This window comes from Pipistrellus kuhlii, unplaced genomic scaffold (genome assembly GCF_014108245.1).
Source record: "Pipistrellus kuhlii isolate mPipKuh1 unplaced genomic scaffold, mPipKuh1.p scaffold_m20_p_12, whole genome shotgun sequence".
NCBI lineage: Eukaryota > Metazoa > Chordata > Mammalia > Chiroptera > Vespertilionidae > Pipistrellus > Pipistrellus kuhlii.
In genome coordinates this window covers 15,869,821-15,893,436 of record NW_023425427.1, presented here as the reverse complement: position 1 = coordinate 15,893,436, position 23,616 = coordinate 15,869,821, and the positions used below count along the sequence as shown (strand labels likewise).

The window sequence follows — 23,616 nt, the reverse complement described above, 5'->3', positions numbered from 1 at the left end:
CCAAGCCCCGCCCCCTGAGCCCGGATCTCCGCGGGCCGGCGCACCTCTCCCCCTCAGCGCTCGCCACCTCCCGCGGCCGCCTCGGCGCCAGCTCTGGGCTCCGGCCTGAGGGCGCCGGGGTCCCGCGGCGCTGCCCGCCCCGCCAGGTTTTCAGCCCGCCGCCGCCTGAGGCGAGAGGTAGCCAGCCTGTCACGCTCGGGGGACCAAACCCGTCCGCATCCCCAGGGACCCTCGCGCTGTGTCCCCAAGGCGTCCCCAGGGTGCAAAGGTGGTTGGACAGGGGACATTTTTAATTTACAGCGCGCCCCGCCGGGGTACATGGGGTGCAGAGACACACCCCCCCTTCGGGACAGAGTGGCTGTCCCCTCCTTGAAGGGACGGAGGCTCCGGTCCAGGCCAGAGGTGCCGGATCTTCGGAGCAATCTATGCTAATGAGGGTAGTGGCCATCCGGCCGGAGGTTGCTGCTGGCCGGGAGGGGCTTCCCGGGCACTGCCCTGCGCCAATCCGAGCGCCAGGCTCCGGGAAGGTCGGAATGTTTGCTTACCTTTTCACCTCTGAGGTAGTGGCGGTTTTAACCCTGTCCGCGGCCTCCCTGGCGGAGCACGCTGTGGGAAGGTTGAATGCCCACACTGTAAGAAGCTGACAAGACTCCATTTCATTCCGGGGTCCTCGTTTTGCAGATGGAGAAACTGAGGCCCAGAGAAAGTCACCCAGGTACACAGTGGGCGCCAGTTCTCCCTACTGGTGGCTCCGGAATGATGTCACGTACACGCATCTCTACTTTGCAACTTAAGACCGTCCTTTGATTATGAATAAGAAAATGAGGAAACTGAGGCAGAGGCAGGGGCCCAGCTTGCTTTTCAGGGCAGCGGCATGCTCCAAGTAGAGACAAGAACTGCCTGGAAATGAGGTGACTGCCACTAGAGCTGGTGTTCCTTTGAATTTGGCAAGCCCCAGAATTTACTTACCTTAAGGTCTGAGAACTGAAACCTGAGGAATTCTCTAAGAAATCTTACAGCACAAATTTTTAAAAATCCCAACTTGCTACCTGTATATTATAAATGGACATTGGGAGAGTCTTTTTTTCCTTTGTCCTACCAACAAGACCAGGGGCTTTTTTGGCCAGGACACAGCCCTGGCCACCCTAGAGGTGGAGGTCAAACTCCGAGGCTGGACAGGAAGGGATCAACAGCTGTTTACTGTCCCTCTACTTACACTTCCTGAGGCCACAAAGTGGCAGAACTGGGACTCAGACTTGGGTTTTACTCTGAATCCTGTGCTCTGTCCACTCAGCTGCACACAATGAAGCCATGGAATAGAATGCAAATTGTCCTTCCCCAATCAAGTTATTTGCTCTTTCCCTCTTTGCTCAGATTGCATTATCATCTTCTATGAGCCAGTAAAATGTTTCAGACCCACACAATTACAGACACCATTGCAGATTATACAACCCGTTCATTGTCGTGTGTGTGTGTGTGTGTGTGTGTGTGTGTGTGTGTGTGTGTGATGTGTCTAGCTGTGGTCAGCAAACTGTAGCTTGCCAGCCACATGCGGCTCTTTGGCCCCTTGAGTGTGGCTCTTCCACAAAATACCACGGCCTGGGCGAGTCTATTTTGAAGAAGTGGCGTTAGAAGAAATTTAAGTTTAAAAAATTTGGCTCTCAAAAGAAATTTCAATCGTTGTACTGTTGATATTTGGCTCTGTTGACTAACGAGTTTGCTGACCACTGGTCTAGAGGATGGTGGAAGGACCCAGAAATTGACCTGGCCAAGATGTTTATTTTGGGTATTCCTAGACTTAAATATCTCAAATTACACTTTAAGTCATTCTGCTGCTCTGTAAGCACTTAATTATCCTTCAAGTAAGGGAGGCCTGAATAGAAAAACTGAAGGACATTCTCATTTAAGTCCCACCTTTCAACCAACCACAAATCTTCTCTGGCTCCCTCCCCTCCCCTCCCATCTCTGCTTCTAGGCTCAGGAAGGAAGATCAGCAGATCCTGGCAATAGGCCAGGTGACCCGGGACAACAGAGTCCTCTCCAGGATCTGGAAATGTGTTCTCTGCATGTGGGTTGCACATGGAAGCATTGTCTCTGCCTTTTTCAAAGGGTTAGGAAGAAACGTTATATTTTACAACTTGTTTTTTTCATTTCACTTTCAGCAGGCCATGGGATCAGACCCACTTTTCCATGTGATACCTTGGCTGGGGTGTAATTTGCAAGCCAAAATTATTGTAATACTATAGTATTATGCCAAGAACTTCCAGCACATTTGTGTGTCTGCTTAACCCCTACACGGTCTGTATGTAATTAACCCTGCTCGGCATCCCAGCGATCTGGTGTATATTCCCCGTTTATAGATGGGCTAACAGGCCTAAGGTGGTATTTACTTTTAAGCAGGCAAAAAAGGCTCGGGTGTTTTTCTTTGGGAACTGGTAGAGACACATCTTACTAGACTCAGAGTCAGAGTCATCATTCTGAAAGGAAACAGAACAACGTTCCTAAGAACAATGTTGGAGAAGTAGCGTGTCAGGTGATTAGAGGAGACAGGCCTTGCAGGAAAAGGATCCCCGTACTGGGAGGCTTACAGCTGGACAGACTCTCTTTTCAGAGAGCCCGCCTCTCTGTTTTCAGAAGGAAAAATGGGAGCCGTGAAGGGACGAGATTGAGTTAAGAGGCACAGCTGGGATTGGCACCCAGTTTCTTGACATAAAAAACCCAACACTATATCCATCATTCTTGGCATTTTTTTTTTTAAATTTTTGTGTCCCCCTCCCACATGCTGCCCTCCCCTCCATGGTTTTCTTACTGGAAGGGTTAGGTATGGCCCTGTTTCAGTTTCTGTCCTCTCTCAACTTCTTTTTAAAAAATATATTTTATTGATTTTTTTTACAGAGAGGAAGAGAGAGGGATAGAGAGTTAGAAACATCGATGAGAGAGAATCATCGATTAGCTGCCTCCTACATACCCCCAAATTGGGGATGTGCCCTCAACCAAGGTACATGCCCTTGACCAGAATCGAACCTGGGACCTTTCAGTCTACAGGCCGACTCTCTATCCACTGAGCCAAACCGGTTTCAGCCTCTCTCAACTTCTTACTTTAGACCAAGATGGGGACACGGCAGCTCTTTTTTCTGTACCTCCCTCCATAGTCTATCAGGAGGTAGACTATACGTTGGTAAAGGCCTGGAGAAATTGTGTCACCAACCAAACAGACTCATCTACTTTTTGTCATTTCAGTCCGCCAAATGTTAGTCAATTCCCTGCTGTGTGCCAGGCCCTTGGGCAGGAAGGAGTCTGGTCAGAAGTATAGATTTGGAAGTCGTTAGTGCCCAATGAAGATCTGAAGCAAAACTATCATCATTGATACCTTTCATTCCTACTCCATGCTACCCATGAGGAAGGAATATGCAGAATCCTACCACATATCTCAGCTGCCTCCAACTGTCCTTCATCTCTCGCCTGTGTCATTGCAGGTGTCTCTTACTCATTTCCCTGCTTCTGTCTCAGCAGCCAGTGATCCTATTAAAAGAATACATTTATGGCTCTCTGCTTAAATTTCCCATCAAATCCCCATTTCCCTAATAGCACATTCCCAAATCCTCATAGGGCTCATACGGCCTTACACGATCTCATCCCCTTAAATTTTTGACCTCATCTCTGTCTTTTCTCCTGCTCCAAGCAGGCTGCCTCTTCCTTGGGGCTTTTGCACTAGCTCTCCTAGCCTGGCGTGCTTTTGCCCAGCTGTCTCCATGACTCACTCCTCGGTCCCTTCAGGTTTTATTTAAATATCACTACTCAGCGAGGCCTCCCTTGGACAACATATCTAGAATTGTCCCCACTCAACAATTGGCATCACTCATCCCCATTTCACACACAGCATATTTTACTGACTTTTCTTGTTTATGCTTGTTGTCCTGCCCCATGATGGAAAAGAGATCTTTCCTCTTTGTTGACTGCATATCTCCATCTTCCAGAACAGTGATTGACACCTCGTAGGCACCCAATAAATATTTGGTGAATGAGTGAATGTGGTTGATCATGAAGGGTAGGATGGCAAAGGGCTAAAGCTTGACATTTCTGTCTGCCTCAGACCTGGTGCTTGTGGCTGTTAGCTTTGGTCTGGAGGTGGGAATGTGTCAGACTTGCTGTGTTCTAGGATTCCGTCCCCAGATCATATCTCTCTCTCTCTCTCTCTCTCTCTCTCTCTCTCTCTCTCTCTCTCTCTCTCTCTCTCTCTCTCTCTCTCTCTTTCTCTCTCTTTATTTTATTTATTTATATATATATATATTATTGATTTCAGAAAGAAAGAGAAAGAGAGAGAGAAATATCAATGATGAGAGAGAATCACTGATCTGCTGCCTCCTACATGCCTCCTACTGTTCAACCCTGGCATGTGCCCTGACCAGGAATGGAACCATGGTCTCCTGGTTCATAGGTCAATGTCCAACTACTGAGCAATACCAGCCAGGCTATTTTTTTTTTTAATTAACATTATTACAGATGTTCCAATTTCTCTCCTTTTGCCTCCCTCCACCCTTCCCTGCCCTCCAATTCCTCAGACCCTAACCACACTATTGTCTGTGTCCATATGCTATGCATATATGTTCATGGGTGGCAATTCTCTTTACCTTCTTTTGTCCAGTCCACTCCACCCATCTCCCCCCTGGCATCTGTCAGCCTGTGCCATGCATCCATGTCTCTGGTTCTATTTTGTCAGTTTATTTTGTTCATTAGGTTCAACATATAAGTGAGATCATATGATAGTTGTCTTTCTCTGACTGGCTTATTTCGCTTCGCATTATAATTTCCAGGTCCATCTATGGTGTTGCAAAAGGCAAAGACCGTGTCTCTTAAGTGGAGAAAGCAGAAGGAGAACCTTCCCTGTCTTCCTAGCATCCAGATGGGGCTCCAGGAGGGTTGTGGCGCCCAGGCTGCCTCTTCCACACAAGTCCCAGCCATGCTGACACGCAAGCCTGTCTGCAGTGTCGCTGAGCCAGCTGTTGTTCCCTCCACCTCAGGTACAACTAATCTTAGGAATCTCATTACTGGTTGAAAGATAATCCTCTGTATCTAGATTAAAGGCTGTGTTTTGACCATTACCGCACATTGAGCATTGAGCCGACAGTTTAATTGAGCTGTTTATGCCGCTGCCTTGATCTCTTCCCAGAGAATTTACAACTAATTCCGAGTGTCTCTACGAATTAAGTGGGCCTCTCCCAACATGCTTTGCCTGTAGTTTGCCTGTGCCAAACCCCGCTTGTCCTTGTGTTACCCAATTATGGGCTCTCAGCTCACAGCTGTCTCTGGCTGGTACCACTTCCAGCCCACTTCCTCCCTGAGGTGGCCTTAAGAATATGGCCCTGAGAATGGCCATAGCCCAGGAGAGCCTCTGTGATATCTGCAACAGAAAGGTGGGTGGAGGTGAGAATTGAAAAGGGAGTAGAAAAGACAGAGTTCCTATCTACCCCTTTGAAGTCACATCCAGGCAGCTGACAATAACCCCCTAACAAGAAAAGGGTATAAGTGCCTTGAGCACAGTTAAGTATGATGGAACGAAAAGTATTCTGGACTGAGGTCCAGACTTCCCCTGTGTCTTCTGGGGCTCTTGGTGCTAATATTTATGAAATGGGACCTGACAGGTCATTGTTTCTCATTCTGTGTTATGGAAGTGTCTAAGGGTAGGGATGCCATATTTGGGTGGGGGAGCAATAACATTAAAGGACATCCATGCAATATTTGGGACATACTTATAGTAAAATATTATTCGTTGTTTATAGAAATTCAAATGTAACTGAGTGTCCTATATTTTATCTGGGAATCTCAAGGGTCCCTGTAGGGGACAAAGAAGGCTCCCCACCCCTAGCCCAGCTGATGAAACGGACAACAGCAGACATTTACAACCCCTGCTCAACATTAGAATTACCTACAGCGTTTGTACAATGCCCAGTGACCAGTCTGTATTTCAGACCAATTATAATAAATCAGAATGGCAGGAGTGTGTGTGTGTGTGTGTGTGTGTGTGTGTGTGTGTGTGTGTAGGGGTGGGGTGGGGTGGGGGAGGGTAGATTCAGGCATTTGTTGTTTGTTTTTAAATCTCCCTAGGTGAGTCCAATGGGGAGCCAGATTTGAAAACCACTGGACTGGAGCATGGGGTTCTCACAAGTGAGGTCCCTAGGCCAGAGCATCAGCTTTACCCGAGAGCCTGTTAGAAATACAAATTGTCCTTTTGACTTTCAGTTCTTCAGAACCAGAGGTGGGGGGTGGAGGGGGTGGCTCAGCAAGCCCACCTGGGGATTCTGTTACAGCCTCAGTCTGAGAGCTAGTTGGAAAGTCCCTTTGATGAGAACAGGGCTCCATCCTTTGGGGCCTGATGTACAAATGGGTGCTAGGAAAGCAAATTAGTTGAATTGTTTTGCAATGATGCATCTCAATGGTCACACTGCCTGTCCTCTGGCAGTTGCAATGTAAATTATGGAGGTTGAAAACACTCTGAGTTGCAGAGGCTTTTCAGTCCCAAACATCATTCTGATGGCAGTCTTGAAGGCCACCATTGGTACCTGGAGCTTGTTGTCAGTAGAACAAATTAGGGCAGACGAGCCAGAAATGGACCATAGGTGTCTGAGGACATAAAATTACCTCAGGTCAGGCATCAGGTAGTCTGAAGGCCCAGCAGATGGGGCTTGAAGCATGTGGGCAAAGAGGAGATAGAATTTGTTTATAGAAATTAAAGCCCTAACCAATTTGGCTCAGTGGATAGAGCGTCGGCCTACAGACTCAAGGATCCCAGGTTCGATTCCAGTCAAGGGCATGTATCTTGGTTGCAGGCACATCCCCAGTAGGGGGTGTGTAGGAGGCAGCTGATTGATGTTTCTCTCTCATGGATGTTTCTTACTCTTTCTCCCTTCTTCTCTGTAAAAAAAATCAATAATATATATATATATATATTTAAAAAGTGTGGCTGAAAAGAAACAAGGTTAGGGGACAGTAGGTCAGCCCATGTCCCAGGAAGGCTGGGGCAGTGAAAATCAGTGATATCTCCAGGGCTGACCTCTGCTTCTGTGAGGAGCCAGGACCAGGGCAGGCCTGGCAGACTGGAGGAGGTGGGTGTCAGAGGCAGAGAAGGAAGGCTGTGTTTGTTCTGTTTTGCATTGTTTTGGGTTAAGAAGCAAGTGGCCATCAAGAGCAGAGCAGTGGTTTTCTGCAGCTGAGGAGGATTTAAAAACAAGCCCACCAGTGCCATCAGGTTTTCTTCTATGGGGGTCTCACAGTCCCAGATTGATAGGTTTCTGGGATGCCAGGCACCCACCATGTGTGACTCTCCTGTCCTTGAAAGACATCTGAAGGGCAGACAGTAGGAGTTGTGCATTATTCATTTCTGTCCACTCCCAGGATGCACTCAGTTCTCACCAAATGCTAGGCCCTGAGTGACTGTGTGTGGAATTAAATCTAGGAGAAGTCTAACAAATCATGGCTCTTAAATATGAGTTATCACCTCAAGCCTTAATGAACCACACTGCAGAGAAACCACAGACATTCCCCGTGCAAAAGGGCCCTGTTCACACTGGTAAAATCATTGCAGACTCTCTCCTTGCTGCCTCTCTTTCTCTTTTCCTTGCACCCAGCACCTCTCCTGTGCAAGGCCAGATGCTAGACCAGGCCGGCCCAGCTCCCTCCAGGGGGCTTTATACACTGTAGGGAACAATAGAGAAAGAAGGGATGCAGCAAACATTGACACCTCAGAGATGACACTTACCTGGGTTCCAGTGTGAATGACTTGGTGTGCTGGTGTGTGAAACGATACATCTAAAGAGTTTAATTCAATTCTCATCTCCAAAATAAAATCCAAAATAAACTTGCTGAAAGGGTGAAATATTACTTTAAGTCCTATAGTTGGGAAAATGATTTATTTCTTCAGTGTTAAACCACACACACACAAAAAATGCTTTTCTGATGATGCAATTCCCATCCTTTCACTTTGGCTGTAATATTTAGAGACAATTTTTGAAAATCACTTTCCATGCATAATTTTCTCCTGATATACTTTGTTATTTTTTTTCTCCCCTCTTGAATTAAAATGGTTGACATGCTGCCATTGGAGGCTTTTCTAAGTGGGATGCCTTGGTCTCAGCCAGAGCCAGGGAAGAGTTAACGTTGCAAATGGCTCTCTGTCCCCAATCTGAGTTTGGGGGTGGACAGGGGGTGGAGACTGCCCAATTGTCTGTCCTTCTCTTCCCCTCCCTAGGGCTGAGTACAGGATGTTGAGCCTCCCAAAATAACTCAGGCCCTGTGGGTAAATGCCTGCCGGAGTTGGTTTGGAATAGAGGATTCTCAGGATCAGAGGTGAACTTGTGTGGCCACACGATCTGTTCTTCTGAGCTCCAAAGAGGAGCCCAGCCACCCTCTAAGCCAAATGAACAAGCCCTCAGCGGGCTGCTGAGAAACCAGGTGATTGCTGTTCGCTTCTTTCACTCAGATTAGCATCCAATGAGTGACCTTCTCCAGAGAGGTCAGTGGCCATGGCTTGGAGAGACACTCCAAGTCGGTCATTAGAATTTCTGGAGCTTTTGGAGCCTAAAAGGCGCTGTAGAATTACCATTACTGCACACGCCCAGAGAAGGGAGCTGTTTGCGTTATGCAGCTTCCCAGAGTCATGGTGAGTGGAGGGGCTCAGAGCCCATTCTGACCCCTTTAGTTAGTGCTTATGTGCAGACAATGGTGGATTTGGGGGCTCTAGGTGGTGGCTCCCTTCTGGGGAAAGGCTGGGGCAGCATTTCGTTCATACACTTTGAGTCTAGAGCTGGTGAAGCTCAGAGAGAAACACTGCTTTCTCCCTAAATCTCCTGCTTTTATCTCTATGTACAACTCCATCAGTATTTCCGTTTGCTCCCATTTGTGGACGCTTCTGTGGCGGCTATAACCTTTTTATGTTATTATTAGGCTCTAAGCACGGGAATCCACTTCTTCGGTTGACCAGTTTTGCTATAAAGTAGCACATCCACAACACAACAGCCGTGGTGAGGGCCAGGAGTGCTCAAACCAGAAGACAGTGTTAGAATGTCTCACTCCCAACTCCCTGCTGAGAAGCCCATTCGGGTCCTGGTGGGGTCTTGGAGTCTGCAGTTCTACAGGAACCACAGGGGATTCTGCTCAAGATGGGCCAGTGACTCCACTCTGAGAAGCTCTGGCTAGTGTCTGAGCTCCAATCCTCGGCACAAGCCAGCAAGTTGCGGGTGGATGATTTTCTGACTTTTGTCCCTGTGGTCTGACATTCAGAGGGTCAGCCAGCCTGCATCCCAGTGTCCCTGCAGGGTGTCATATTGCTTCCACGGTGCACTCTGCAGGACGCATAGTTGTTCTTATTTATCTTAAGCAGATCTCCCTCCAAGGCCAGTAATGGATTCTGAGGTGAACCGGGGATGGGGCAGGAGGAAGGGAGGAGAGCAAATGTGAACACAGAGAACACGGAGCTGGCCACCCTGCTCCAGGCGTCACTCCCCTGGTGCCTGCCCTGGTCCCACAGAAGCGCTTGTGCTGCCCATCAACACTGCCCCTCTGCACTAAGGAAAAGGGGGCGCCGAGTTCACACGGCTGGTGTGCGTGCGGTAGACTCAGGTGTATTTAACTGGAAGACCTTCTTTTCTTGTCTTTTTTCTTAAGGGAAAGCGGGGGAAGGGTTTGAGGGGAAAATGAATGCTCCTAAAATTTTTCCTTCATGTTTTTATTTTGAAAAATTTCAAATTACAGAAAAATTGTAAGAATAATGCAATTTCACAGACCCTTTTAAAAAATATATATTTTATTGATTTCTTTTTACAGAGAGGAAGAGAGAGGGATAGAGAGTTAGGAACATCAATGAGAGAGAATCACCCATCAGCTGCCTCTTGCACACCCCCTACTGGGGATGTGCCTGCAACCAAGGTACATGCCCTTGACTGGAATCGAACCTGGGACCTTTCAGTCCACAGGCCGACTCTCTATCCACTGAGCCAAACCAGTTTTGGCCACAAACCCTTTCATTGTTGGCATTTTGCCACATCTGCACCCTCTCTATCATAATTTTGCTAATCCATTTGAGAATTACTTGGAAACATTGTATTGTTGATTTACTCCTAAATATTTCAACTCATCTCCAAAGAAAGGGGCATTGTTCCACAAAATCTCAGTTAAATTGTCACTTGGGAAGGAAATGGTAACATGAACACATTACTATTTAATATCGGTTTTACTTTGCCAATTGTTTATAAATTATCCTTGATAGCGTTTGTTTGATTCAACATCCAGTCCAGGTTACTCACTCATTTAGTTGTCACATCTCTTTAGTCATTTTTTTTTTCCATCTAGGATGGTATTTCATCTTTTTTCCCTCTTTAATAACATTGACATTTGTAAGAGACCTGGCCAGTTGTTTTGAGGAATATCCCTCAATTTGCATTTGTCTCCTCATTTTTATATTCTTCTTAGTGCTTCATGTCAGAGAACAAAGGCTTTGCCCTTTTGATTGCACTCCACTGCCTTTTGCCAAGTGGAGATCAAGTTTGACCCTTTGAATTGTTAAAAGGACCAGTGATAGGAAGGAAAGCAGCATAGCTTGGTGGAATGAATTCAGGCCTTCAGAGCAACCTAATCAAGTTCAAGTGCTGGCTCTGATCTCTAGCTGATTGACCTTGAGCATATCAATTAACATCCCTCAAACCTGGCTTTCTAATTTGTAAATGTAGATGATTTCTGCTTTGCAGGATTGTAACTAACGTAAGTAAAGAACCCAGCAGAGTATCTGATGTATAATTAATTGTAACATCATAAACGGCAGCTGTTATTATTGTCTTTAATTACAATATACCAAAATATCCTATTTCTTCTTCTAACACATCTCTCAGAGGCACCTTTTTCTGTGTTTTAACATCTCTCCCATTCTTGAGCACCTCTGTTTTCACTTCCTTCCTGTTGCCCACACACTTATATGTCCTTTACATACTACCAGTGGTTGCCCTAAAATGTGGTCCCTGCTTCCTTCTTCTCAGGATATCATCCTGGAATGCCTGGCATTCAATGTCATCCATAGTCTTACCTCATACCACCTACCTGATTTTATCTCCCACCATTTCCCACCTGGGGTTGGCGGTGGGTCGGGAGTTCTGTGATTGCTCTTGATTTAGCTGCTTGCACAGTCTTTCTCCTCTTCCCTCATTAGACAGGTTCCTCCTCCTCCTCCACCTCCAGGGTGTTCGCATGTGTCTGTTAGGGTATGGCACTGACAGGGGCTGCTTGTGGTATTTCAAGGAGGAAGGAATTTAATAAAGGGAGTTTATTACAAAACTGTTGGAAATTCTGGGCAGAGCAGTTTTGTTACCAGCTTTCATAGATAGAAATTTGAAGAGACTTGAAAGCCAGGAGAGATGATCTCAGCTGCCTCCAGTCCTGAGGCCCAAGGTTTTCAGGAAAATACTTAGACTGCAAAGTGGCATGTCTGCCTAAGCCTAACGTTTGACGTGGCCAGAACAGCACAAATCCAGCTTTTGCCTTTCTTCTGCCTACCACGTCGTAGCAAGTGCTTCTCATTCATGCATTTTATTCTACAATAGGATCTGCAGACAGGGGGCTGGGGCATGTACTTAGGATTCTAGCCCCTGTGACATGGGGCAGAGCATAAAAGGACTGCTGAGCCAATAAAGTCTCTCTCTGGAACTCTTCTGATGAAACTGGTGGGGAAAACTTTCTTTGGCTCAGGAGTCACAGCTGGAAGTACATGAAACTGGTTACCTGGCCATCTTCCCTGAATTCTGGGGAAAGCCCAACTGTGGTAGGACAGAATGAAGCACTCAAAAGATGATATCAGCCGAAGCCGGTTTGGCTCAGTGGTAGAGCGTCGGTCTGTGGACTGAAAGGTCCCAGGTTCGATTCTGGTCAAGGGCATGTACATTGGTTGCGGGCACATCCCTGGTAGGGGGTGTGCAAGAGGCAGCTGGTCGATGTTTCTCTCTCATCAACGTTTCTAGCTCTCTATCTATCTCCCTTCCTCTCTGTAAAAAAATCAATAAAAATATACTTAAAAAAAAAGAAAAAAAAAGATGATATCAGCATGAAAAACAGAGCTGGAAGGAGGGGGGAGGGGAGAGAAAAAGAGAGAGAGAATATGAGAATGAATAACATGTGACATTGTATCAGCTCTTGATTTGGTCATACCTTTTACCAGTGCAATCCACGTCACCAATTATTCCAACTCATAAATTTATCTTTTTGACTAAACGAATTTAAGTTGGATTTCTGTTAATTGCAACGAAAAGGATCCTAATGAATAGCAGAAGGGAGACACACAAGCATTGCAGAGTCAGAGTGTATTATATCCTATGCAAGAGTGGTTTGAGCACCCAGAGAAGATAATAAGAAAGGAGTTCAACTCCGTTTTATCTTTTATCTTGGACATATTATTTGAGTCATAATTTTATTTTACTTGTTGTTTCTCATGGCCTTTGCTTCCTTTCAGAATACTCTTTTTTTCTTTCCTTCTTGTGATATTGTGATTTATTATCCTATATAATAAAGAGATAATATGAAATTGACCATCATGCCTTCGCACAAGATGGCCACCCCCATGTGGTCACAAGATGGCCACCACAAGATGGCTGGCAGGGGAGGGCAGTTAGGGGTGACCATGCTAGCAGGGGAGGGCAGTTTGGAGCAACCAAGCTGGCAGGAGAGGGCAGTTAAGGGCGATCAGGCTGGCAGGAGAGCAGTTAGGTGTCGATCAGGCTGGCAGGGGAGTGGTTAGGGGGTGATCAGGCTGGCAGGCAGAAGTGATTAGGGGCAATGATGCAGTCAGGTAGGCGAGTGGTTGGGAGCCAGTAGTATTGGATGTGAGAAGGATGTCCAACTGCCGGTTTAAGCCTATGGGATCCCTATGAGATCAGGCCTAAACCAGCAGTCAGACATTCCCTGAGGGGTCCCAGATTGGAGAAGGTACAGGCTGGGCTGAGGGACACACCCTCCCCCAGTGCACGAATTTTGTACACATGACCTCTAGTAAATATATATTTGGTCTCCATTCCTGTTCCTTGTACAGAGCTCCTAAAACTCTAGGAATTTATTAGGTTACAAGAGCATAAAAGTGAAATGGGTGTCTTGTTATTCAAAATAAGCCCCTTTCCACCACACCCAAGTTTATGTTGATGAGGTGACTTTTGGGAAGTCCCTATGGATGGGGAGTGGCTGTCAGGGCAACCAACCAGGGGATTAGAAGGTTGGGACTTTCAGGCACCCCTCATCATTTTCCCTCCAAGAATGTGAAAGAGTCTGGAGGTTGAACTAATCACCAATGACCAATAATTTAATCAACCACGTCTAATAAAACCTCTACAAAAACCCAAAACTGGGTTCAGAGAGCTTCCAGGTTGGTGAACATGTAGAGACTCAGGGAGAGTGGCCCACCAGGAAAGGGCATGGAAGCTCTGTGTCCCTTCCCACATACTTTGCCCTATGCATGTCTTCCATCTGGCCGTTCCTGAGTTATATCCTTTTATAATAAACCTGTACTCTAGTAAGTTATGTTTTCCTGAGTTCTCTGGGCTGCTCTTATAAATTAATCAAACCTGAGGAGGGAGTCTGAGAGCTCCATTATAATTGGTTGGTTAACATAGATAATTTAGACTTGCAGTTGGCATCTGAAGGATGTGCAGTCCGGTGGGACTGAGTCCTTAACCTGTGTAGTTTGATGCTATATCTCTAGGTAAACAGTGTCAGTATGGAGTTAAATTGAAAGATACCCAGACGGTGTGTCAGAATTGCTTGCTGTGTGGAAATCCCCCACATCTGTGTCAGAAGCGGTCTGATAGTAGTGTCAAAGTAAAGGGGACACATAGGAGTCTTTTCCCTTTACTTCTGTTTTCAAAATACTACTTCCTGTCTTCCAAATGCCAGGTCAAATCTCTTTCTGTAGGGGCCTCCCTAACTACTTCATCCCATTTCTGAATTCTTTTTTTTTTTTTTTTTTAATAATTAAGCAAACTTCCACAAAAATTTTTGCCACAGGAGTTTCGAGGAAGTCTGTAGCCATTCAAATGCAAGTTACCACATTCCTTAACTTACTGGGAGAGTGGTCTTCTTTATAGGATTGCCTTGTCTCTTTCTCCCCCACATCAAGCTTACTTTGGGAGAAGTTTCAACAAATCTGGCCACACATTTTTTCATGCTTAATAAATACAGATCTCAAATTTTTTCTTTCTCTTTTGCTTTCTGAAGTAATAACTATCACCCAATTTGGCCAAGATAACACCCAACTTGCAAGTTCTTTTATAACTTTTAAACAAAGCATTGAGTAATCTTATTTCAGGAGAGCAGATGGCTCTGCCCTCTCCTGCCATCTTTGAATTTCTTCGCACCAGAGGTGATTCCAACGGTGGAGTTTCATTTCTTATTACAGATTTTAAATTCCAAATACAAACTAAGATTTTAATTTGCACAATAAACCACATTCTTTAAGCATACAAACCAAAATTTTATAATAAAATTTACTTTAAATTTATAACCTAATTCTTCCTCATTAGCCTGGTTAAAAAGGACGTTCCCACCCTACTTACAGTTCGCGACTCTGCAGCTGGCCGTGGGCTTTTGAGTGCGGTGAATTTCCCTCACCTTTTCTCGGTGAATTTTCCACACCTTTTCTCGGTGAATTTTCCACACCTTTTCTCGGTGTATTTTTCCTCCTTCGCTCTAGGCAAAAAATACCTTCTCCTCCAGAAGCCCCACGTTGAAGGCGCCAGATGTGGGATCCCTTAACACGACCCGCGTGGTTCAGGGCCCACTCAGGGTCCGGTTTCTGGAGAAGGCCACACACTAAAATGAAGAGAGAGACTGGAAAAGAGTTAATTTGGGAAAATGGGGGCCAGGCGGGAAGTCTACCTTTAGTGGGAAGACTAACCCCCATTTCTGAATTCTTGAAGTTCTTTGCACAGAACAGTTAAACATCAAATTATTTTTTAATTTTTGGGTGTTTTTTGATTTCCATTATTGATTGTGAATTCCTCAAGGTCACGGGCTACATCTTACATTCTCTCTGCACTATCTCCTTCAACCCCTCTTGCCAGATTTATCACTATTGATGGTGCAGTGCTTGGGATTTGATGACTGATTGTTCAGTGGAGAGGCTGAAGTTGCCGTGGGCAATTAACTGGAGGAGTAAGAGTGAAGGAGAAGGAAGCTGTCCAGATATCAGCCATCTAGGAATAAGGAAGCCTTTCCAGAAAGGGTAATTAAGCTGGCTCAAATATGCTTGGCAAATGGGGTGGACCAAGTCCCAGGCAGTGCACTTCTCCTATTGGCCACAAGGGGGCGGCAGATGGTCTAAGTCAGTGGTCGGCAAACTCATTAGTCAGCAGAGCCAAATATCAACAGTACAAAGATTGAAATTTCTTTTGAGAGCTGAAAACCGACTTCTGCACATGGGCCACGAAGTTTCAATCGCACTGTACGTGCATGCGCGCACGTGGTATTTTGTGGAAGAGCCACACTTAAGGGGTCAAAGAGCTGCATGTGGCTAGCGAGCTGCAGTTTGCCGACCACTGGTCTTATTATCCAGTTGTCCCCATGGTGGCTGGATGAGCCAGTCAGCTAAACCCTGCTAGAACGGAGATCTTGGGCACAGGTGATTTGCACAGGATAAGGTGGACTTCCAATTAGAAGGCCTGGAAAATAGGATGTCTGGACCAAGGTTGGGAAAACCAAAGGATAAACACATGGATGGTGGATGTCAACAGGCATGTACGAACATGAGCTGAATCCTCCAGAGTCAAAGCAGTGAGAGAACTTGAAGAGATCTAGATATTCTACTAAGAGCAAGGGGGTGCTTAAGGGTGAAGGAAGCAAGACATCCAGGCATGGAATAGTGGCCAGGGCAAAGCCTGGAAGGCAAGAGTCTTGGAGTCCCATCTCTAAGCTTATAGGTGGTTAGCCCTTTGCCTGGTGGATGCTTTTGCTGAGTGACCTAGAGACTGATCTTCCCCTTTCTGAGCCTCAGGTGTCTCATCCTATACAGAGTAGAGGATTGATGTTTGGAGACTCAGACACCAGTTCTATCTTTGCACTGGGATCCATGATGGCCAGGGATCCTTCTCACTTAAATAATTTCTGGATTATGGGAACAAAGCAGTTCAGTTGGCTATAAAGACATTTCTTCACTACCCTTGTTTGCATATATCTGCTTTTCTTAAAGCTTTTGATGGGCCCTGACCCATGGGACAGGGTTGAAGCTAAGCAGCCTAACTTCTAAATGCACTGCCCCATGTCACAGCACACATCAAAATGTTCCCACATACCACTGTAAATGCAATTACTTTTGCTTTAAAATAGTCTTGTAAGTTAGGACATTTTTATAATGTTGCTTTCAAGATTAATTTGCTTATTTAATTTTCAGTGGCTATGATTTCTCAGAAAGCATCGGGTACAGTTAGGAATTCCTTGAAGTGAAAGGATCCACTAATTGTTTTCAAACATAATAAAAATTTCATGGATATCAAGTTGAATAATTTAGGAAGTTGATATAATACTGTGTTTTGTAGACAGTTAATTTTTCATTTTGGAATTTTCGTTTCGTGTCTTGGCGTCAACAAGCATGTTGGTGGTGTGCATTTTTTGGAGACTCTTGAAAAGTATGTATGTCCTCAGTCCTGTGTCTCTGGCCCCTGAGGAATAAAATCCTCCCCGGGGCAGTCGAAATGGGGTTTGGGGTGGCGTCCTTTCTTTCAGTTATTACATTTTGTCTCAGCTTCTGGCTCTGGAGCTGGAGCAAGCTTTGAGTGCATCAACATGAAAAGGAACCCCCCTCCCACTTCCCTTTAGTCTCAGAACCTTCCCTGTAAATCTGTTTTCCAGCCCAGTCGTATAGGCAGGCACCCAGGTGGCAGAATCTCCTTGCTCTGGGGTTTTTGTAAAGTCAGGGTTCCCTCCAGTTCTCTCAGGCACACCACATTCAAGCCGAACACCATCCCCATTGTTGACGCTTCCCCAGAAATAGATAGCTCACAAAGGGCACTATCTCACCAGAGAATTTGTTTTCTCCCGCTGATAATTTCTCTCCATAAACATTTTCTGAGAGAGATGAATAGGTGTACCTTTCTGGATCAGTGGGCAGATGCTGGGGCGTGAAATGACTTTGCGTGGCATGTTTTATGTATGAGGGGAGGGTCCAAGGACCACCTCTGACTGGTTGCAGGTCGCCAGGTTCCTCTCCTGCCTGTGACTGACAGTTGGGCAGCGGCTTCACTCACTGCCGCTCACCTGAAGCGTTAAAGGCCCAGTTTGGGTGGAAGCCACAGAGAGACTCCCCAAGGGTCGGTGCAAAACATCACCAGCCTAGAACACTCTGGGGCCACATGAAATCCTAAGTCCCCCCTCCCCCCACCCCTTGCATTTCACAGCCAATGCCACAGTCTTCAGATACTTTTTCTTGCTTTTTTATTTTTTATTTCCCTCTCACTCTCTGTTTATAACAGTGACAGAAGGAATGAGTTCCTTTCCATCATGGTGTTAATGAATCTCAAAGGAAAAGAAAAAAAGAGATGTGACCTCTGAAAAATAAAGAAGCTAACATAAAAAGGGCAGACACAGTGACCTTCCACAAAATGAACTCGTGTGGGATTTTTTCCATTCGTCTCCCTCTGGGGGAGGGGAGGGTGATTGTTAATAACAAAGTGGCACAGAATAACTTGCCGACAGTTCATCAGGGTCCCTCTAACGCCCAGAGTCAACAACACCACATGACTCATGAAGGTGGCAAACCACAAGCGGGTGGTGGTGGCGGGTGGGGGGGGGGGGCGGTGAGGAGGAGAGGCACAAGTTCAGGTCCAGGCCACCGGCTTCCAGAAGGGTTTATTCCCACCCCAGGGTGGAGATGCCAGATGCAAGTAAAAATATAGGATGCCCAGTGATGCAGTTGCCTGATGAACAACACCGGTTTGACCTGTAGGGGTCCACTTACAGGTGAATTTTTTCCGATAAATACAGCCAGCCCCTCCGTATTTTGGGTTTCATGTGCAGGGGTTCAACCAACCTCCTAGGAAAACAGTGTTTTTGAATTTCTAACTGCATATTCCCAGCTACAGATGGAAAACACTGTTGGTTGAAATATAGTTGGTTGGATTTGCAGATTCAGCCTTAGAGCTTACTATAGAATCCACAGCTGTGCTTGGCTATTCAACTGCCCGGGGTGTCGGCAGTCATGTTGTTCAAGGATCAACTGTACTTGATCCTCAAGTAAGCAATGAATACATTTTTAGTGTATTTGGGACATACTGTACTGAAAATGTTTATTTGAAATTCAAATTCACCTGTGTATCCTGTACTTTCTCTGGCAGCCTTACCTCAGAGATGCAGCTCTTGTCTTCATTTCACGAGGACTTGCATATTTCTAGGTTCAAACTCCACCAGGGGGAGGCTCCCTCCCTCTCAGATTCTAAAACCTTACACGGTCTCACAGGCATGGCTCGAATGCCACATTTTTGTGAAGACTTCCCCCTCAATCATGTTCCTCCTTTACCTCTCTCTTCTCCCCTCATAGTATTTTATTTTCCTAATTTCCTTTATATTTTGTTGTTTGTAAGTCTCTCCCCCCTTCCCCCCTTAAAAGGGGAGCAACGCAAGGGCAAGGACTATATCTAGATTCGTTTCCCCATTATCCCCAGTACAGCTTCACCTGCACCTGAGGTGTTTGCGAATGAGTGACTGATCTTACCTAACATACTTTGAATGCTGATTGTGTGCTAGGCATGGCTCTGACATACTTTACAGGAGTTGAAGTCCTTTCATTTTCGAGTAATTCTCTGAAATAGCACCATTTTTTTATTTCCATTTTAGAGATGGTGACATGGAGAGACAGAGAAGCTCAGTAACTTGCCCATGGTCACACAGCTAGTAAGGAACAAAGCTGGGATTTGAACTCAGGCAATATGGCTCCAGTGTCTGTGTCCTTAGCCTCTGTAATCTATTGAGTGACTGGGCGGATAGAAGAACGGGTGAAAGAACAAATGAAGGAATGCAGGAGCAGAGGTGCAAACAGGTGTTCAGATCAGGACACAGGAGGTGAAGCCAAGATGAGTGCTAGGAGAGCAGAGACCGAGGAGGAAGGGAGGTGACAGGAAGACAAGCTCAGGGGTGAACCTAGGCAAATCCACGACTGGAACAGAAAGGCAGCTCAACAGCCAAAGGGGCTGATCTTGTTTCTGCTTTGAAAGTCAATCCTGTATCTTTCTTCCTAGCCTCCTGCCCCCTCAGCCCTCCTCTTCCTGGAGCAGAACCCGCCCGCTTCTCTCTGAAGAGGCTCAGGCGAGAGGCGCTCTGAGGCTGACCCTGTCTTCCCCTTGGCTCTCAGCTGGGAGTTAAGAGGTTTGGCGCCAGCACCTTCTTTGCATGGGCTCCAGTCCCTCGTGTCTCAGGCACATCTGCCTGGCTTTTGCCAGGAGTTTTACACAGAGGAACCCATGTGGTCTGCGGTGATCATGGACTCCAGAGCGCTGCATGCTAGTAATGTAATAACCCCTTCCTCTTCAAGCCTCGGGCACAGGGGGCAGCGGCTTGCTCGTGCCTTCCAACTAGGCTTTTTTTACTTTTTGAAAATTGTGGTTAAGAAAACACATATAACATAAAATTTACCATCTTAGCTATTTTTTAAAAAGTGGACAGTTCGGTTATGTTAAGTACATTCATATTGTTGTGAAACAGATTTCCAGAACGTTTGCATCTTATAAAACTAAAACTCTACCCATTAAACAACGATTCCCCTCTTCCGCCATCCCCAGCCGCTGGTAACCACCGTTCTACGTTCCGTGTCTGTGAATTGGACTTCTCCCGGCATCTCATATCCATGGAGTCACACAGCCTTGGTCTTTTGGGGACTGGCTTATCTTACTTCATGTCCTCAAGGTTCATCTATGTTGTAGCATTTGTCAGAATTTCTCTCCTTTTTAAGGCTGGAAGATACTTTGTTGTATGTACACACCACATTTTGTTTATCCATTCATCTGTTGGTGGACATTTAGGTTGTTTCCAGATTTTAGCTTTTGTGAGTAATACATGGGTGTACAAGTATCTCTTCAAGTGCTTGCTTTCAGTTGCTGTGGTGATATACCCAGAAGTGGGATTGCTGGATCATATGGTAGTTCCCTTTGTTAATTTTTTGAGGAGCTTCCATAGCCATTGCACCATTTCACATTCCTACCATCAGTGCTCAAAGGCTCCAATTTCTCCATATCCATGTCAACACTGTTTTCTGTTTTGTTTTTGTAGTAGCCATCCTGATGAGTGTGAACCTGTTCTTTATCAGGAGGCTGTATTTCTGGAACTGCTTAGCGTGATCTCTAACCACCCGCTGGAATTGAGCAATGGGGAAAGCAGAGAGCATCATGCTTCGGGCAGATGACCTGCTAACCTCGACAGAGAGCTATCCTAATTCCGTCCTTGACTTTGTGACTGGGCAGGTTGCACCACCTCCGAGTTTCCATCTGCCCACTGGGGACCAGGCCTTCTCGATGACAATCTCCTCCCTCCTCTGCCCTGATGTTTCTTCCTGGAAAAAGGCAGGAAGCGAGAGATGGGAAATGACTTGTTAGGTATGCATCTTAATCTTAGTAGCCATCACCCCAGTGCATTTTTTCCCTTTCTGTATAACAATAATTCATGCTTAGTTGTTTAAAATAAGGTAACTCAGAAAAGCATTAGAAGCAAGGAAGTATTTGTCTATCATTTCGTCACCTGGAGGCAACCTCTGATGACACACTGGTCTGTTTCTTATAGTTAGTTCTTTAAGGAAGGCAAATTTTTTTCATCCTGGAGAGTCCCTCTTTCTCTAAAGAAGAACTCCTTTCACAGCAGTCGGTAGCAACATTAACTGAGCTCTCAATTTCTTAAATATATCTTCCTTTGTGCTATTCACTCCTTCAGTGTGTCACTTTGAGTGAAAAGCAACTAATTACAGTGGAAATGCTGCTTGGAGACAGCTTATGAAATTATGTTAATATGTATTGAGGAAAAGAAAGGAAGGGGAAAGGGAGCTGATGGGCAAAACCACCAGCTTATTTAAATGGATAATTTTCTCTCCTTTCAAGTCTCAGAGTTTAGGGTCACTATATTTCTGAAAGGACTAGAAAGTGATTATTGTAGTTTTATTTTGTCAAAATCCGTAAAACTCAACTGAAAAGCAAAGTTGATAAACTAGCAAAAAGAATGACTTTGGTAAATGTAATGTAAAACTTTTTTTTTTTTTTAAGAACACTTTTATATCAGTACAAGGAAAAAAAAAAACTTCTTGAGCTGAAACCATTTTGGCTCAGTGGATAGAGCATCGGCCTGTGGACTGAAAAGTCCAGGTTTGATTCTAGTCCAGGGCATGTACTTTGGTTGCTGGCACACCCCCAATTGGGGGTGTGCAAGAGGCAGCTGATCGATGTTTCTCTCTCATCGATGTTTCTAACTCTCTATCCCTCTCTCTTCCTGTCTGTGAAAAATCAATAAAAAAATATATTTAAAAAAACCTTCATGAGAATCTGAAGATTTATAGGTGGAATGTGGAGAGCTCTAATGTGTAAAAGGCAACCTCAAGGATTTCTGGCCTTGGGAAACCATACGTGGAAATGTTTCACCTGGTGTTGTTGAAAGCAAGCATGTCAAACTCAAAGGGAATACGGGCCAAATTAACGAGGCATAACCCCCTCCCCCCGCCCCGGCCTCTAGTCTGACTTGTTTGGTCTAAAGGGATTGGTCTTCAGTGCTGCTGGGACATCCAGGTTTTGTGAATATCGCCTGGTCTGGTTGGGATCCCTGAGGATGGCCTGATCTGGATCCTGGGCTGGTGGAATAATGAATGCATGGAAGGTGTTTGGCACACACAGGAAGTGCTTAATAATTGTTAGGTAATAATTGCTATTATCTGGGGTGGAGGAAGCTGGATTCTAGATCTTGGCAGTGTGGTGGGGGGTGGGAGAGAGTCACACTTGGAAAGGGGGAAAAGGTGCGGAGTTGATTAGTCCCTTTATTTACTTTCTAATTCCCCCTGACCTTGGCTTTCAGGGTATGTGTGCGCGCACACACGAGCATGGGGTGATGGTGATGGTGATGTGTGTGTGTAGGTGTGTGTGAATGTGTGTGTTGGGACATATAGAGTGGGGAAGGCTCAGGAAGGAGGAAGAGAACTAATATTTATTAAGATCTTATTACATACGTACACACACACACACACACACACACACACACACACACTATGCTAAGCATTAAAAAAAATCTTGCAATAGCAATTAGTTTGTTTGCCTAACACAGCGGTCTGCAAACTCATTAGTCAACAGAGCCAAATATCAACAGTATAATGATTAAAATTTATTTTGAGAACCAAAACTGACTTCTGCGCATGGGCCACGAAGCTTCAATTTCACTGTACGTGGTATTTTGTGGAAGAGCCATACTCAAGGGGCCAAAAAGCCGCATGTGGCTCATGAGCTGCAGTTTGGCAATCACTGGCCTAACACTTCATTTTCTGTGGACCTATAGAGAGATGTTTTGCCAGTAAGTTTCAAGAGATCAAGTCAAAGAATTTCCCCAATTTGTGATAAATCTGATACTTTCCTTTTTGGGGTGTTAAGGGATTTTCTGATGTAACAAGGAACTGTACCATTGTTGGTTCCTTTTCAGCATCCTCCTCTCCTTCAAAGGGTTGAGAGGAGTGTCCTGAAGATGTTGGCATGGGCTTGCCAGAAGTGGCCTCCAGGCCACGTGGGAACCAGGTGGCCCCATGGTCCCTGTCTGGTCTGACCCAAACCCTGGGTAGAAGGGAAGCAAGTCCCAACCTGCAGGCCAAGTCTGATACGCAGTGGGACGGTGGGCTGACTGCCATCCTTGGCACCACTGGGGCCAAATTTCTTGCCAAACAGGCTTGAGTTTCGACACGTTGGGAGTGCGCAGGAGGTTGGAAGCACCACATTGCTGTCAGCCCGAAGCTGGGCCACAGCGGACCCTAGAGGGTCAGGCAGCACAGCACTAGAAGGGGGTGGGCATGGGCACGGGCACTGGGGACTCAGCCCTCTCTGGGGGGAATGTTTTGTACCATTTAACTCCAGGGAACTGGCCTGTGATGGGTATGTCACAAGCCACCCCAGGATGAAGATGAGCTTTCTTCAGGTGTTCTGCCTGTGAGATCTTAGAAGTTAGAGTAGAAAGGTTTTTAAGAACTATCTAGTGTACAGTGATTTCCTATTCTTGTTGGGCCTGAGTCAGGTGAGGAGGTGAACTATAATGAATAGATACTCTTTAAGAAAGCAAGACATTTTATAGTGTGACTTAGAAAGATTTATATTCAAAATGATTGTCGTTCTTAATTTATATACAAAGTAATTATAGTTTTTTAACATTTTGGCCAAGGGAAGCTTCAGCAACCAGGAAATGTTATTTAAGGGATGGAGAATACCAGATTTTGCTGGGTAATGATAAGAATCACACTTAATGAGTGTTTACCATATTTCAGGCCCAATTCTAGTAAGTGCTTTGCTTATCTTAATTCCTTTGATCCATGTAATAACCCTATGCAAGGGTACCGATAGTATCCTTGTTTTAAATATGAGGAAGCATAAAACAGAGGGGTTT

The 23,616-nt window shown here is 45.5% G+C and overlaps 1 long non-coding RNA gene across 1 annotated transcript; it reads left to right on the top strand.

The window, feature by feature from the left end:
• The first annotated feature begins 2 nt into the window (after positions 1 to 2).
• Positions 3 to 21,285, top strand: LOC118716305. The gene is made up of 3 exons (XR_006741243.1): positions 3 to 715; positions 4,815 to 5,021; positions 20,275 to 21,285. It is a non-coding gene; the product is annotated as an uncharacterized LOC118716305 (long non-coding RNA).
• The last annotated feature ends 2,331 nt before the right edge of the window (positions 21,286 to 23,616 follow it).